Genomic DNA, 1,589 nt, shown 5'->3' on the forward strand with positions numbered 1-1,589 from the left:
TGGCTTCATCTTTCATTCCTGCGTCAAACTTTAGCAGGGAAAGTGAGTGCAGTTGACGGAGGAACGACCACGGACTCTCCCTGAAGTCGTTGCACAGTTCCGTGAAACATGAGTGCGTTCTTTTTTTTTTTTTTTTAAATATATTGATTTTTTACAGAAAGGAAGGGAGAGAGATAGTCAAAAAAATCGATGAGCGAGAAACATCGATCAGCCGCCTCCTGCACATCCCCCACCGGGGATGTGCCCACAACCCAGGTACATGCCCTTGACCGGAATCGAACCTGGGACCTTTCAGTCCGCAGGCCGACGCTCTATCCACTGAGCCAAACCGGTTTCGGCCATGCGTGCGTTCTTAAAGAGCAGCTGGCGAGATGGGGGAGCTGCCTGAGCAAGCCCACGCGGGTTCATATGTGCCGTCAGCACTGTGGGTGGTCAGTGCTGGGAAACAGTCAGCTTACCAAAGCTCAGTAGCTTTCTGGGAAAATGAAAATTTAATACTTTTTTTTTAATCACCTGAAGACATGCTTACTAAATTTTAGAGAGAGAGAGAGACAGACAGAAAAACACTGATCAGTTAGTTGTCTTCCCATACACACCCTGACCGTGGATCGAACCCGAAACCTAGGTATTGTACCCTGACTGGGAATTGAACCTGCAGCCTTTTTTGGTGTACAGGATGATGCTCCAACCAACTGAGCCACACCGGCAAGGCATACTTTTTTTTTTAACCTACAGTATGGCCCTAGCTGGTTTGGCTCAGTGGATAGAGTGTTGGCCTGAGGAATGAAGGGTCCTGGGTTCAATTCCAGTCAAGGGCCTGTATCTCGGTTGCAGGCTCAATCCCTCACCTGGTCGGATGGCTCAGTTGGTTGGATCATCATCTGTACACCAAAAGGTTGCCAGGTTGATTCCTGATCGGGGCTCATACAGGAGGCAGCTTATCGGTGTTTCTCAGCTCTTTCTTTCCCTTCCTCTCTCTCTCTCAAAAAAGTGTGAGGGTAATAAAAGATATGCTATTTGAAAAGTCTTATGACACCAAAATAATAAACATTGATTTTCTGAGTAAGGAACGTTTTTATCAGTCAGCAAAATTTTAACTTAGTACTTCTCGAGACTATGGTGTTCTGTTTCTCAAAACTTAATTCTCAAATTAATATTCACAGGCAGAACAATTTTTCGTTTGTTCAAAATTTATTTTGTTTGCACTTCTTTACCTTGGAAGGTATTTTTATGTTTTTAAGTAGTTTTGTGATGTAAGAATATTTACAAGAAAGTCTTTAATCTGTGTAGCTAGTTTCTAGGTTGTTTTATTAAATCTGGAGGCAGTCTGTTTAAAGCCATGCAGTGGGTCCTATTTGGTCCCTGGAAATCAAATTGTGTAGATTTTGTTTATTGATTGATTGATTTTAGATAGAAATATGGATTTGTTGTTCCACTTACGTATGCATTCATTGGTTGATTCTTTTTTCTTTATTGATTAAGGTATTGCCTATGTGTCCTTATCCCCTCGCCCCTCCATCGATTGACTCTTGTATGTGTCCTGCCCGGGGATCGAACCCGCAGCCACATTGGGTGGATCTTAGTTCTTT

The 1,589-nt window shown here is 43.1% G+C and overlaps 1 protein-coding gene across 1 annotated transcript in view; it reads left to right on the forward strand.

Annotated features, from left to right (window-relative positions):
• Positions 1 to 1,589, forward strand: part of DNAJC11 (DnaJ heat shock protein family (Hsp40) member C11) — a 49,017-nt gene that overhangs the window by 33,640 nt on the left and 13,788 nt on the right. The window lies entirely within an intron of this gene.

This window comes from Myotis davidii, unplaced genomic scaffold (assembly GCF_000327345.1).
Source record: "Myotis davidii unplaced genomic scaffold, ASM32734v1 scaffold299, whole genome shotgun sequence".
Classification (NCBI taxonomy): Eukaryota; Metazoa; Chordata; class Mammalia; order Chiroptera; family Vespertilionidae; genus Myotis; species Myotis davidii.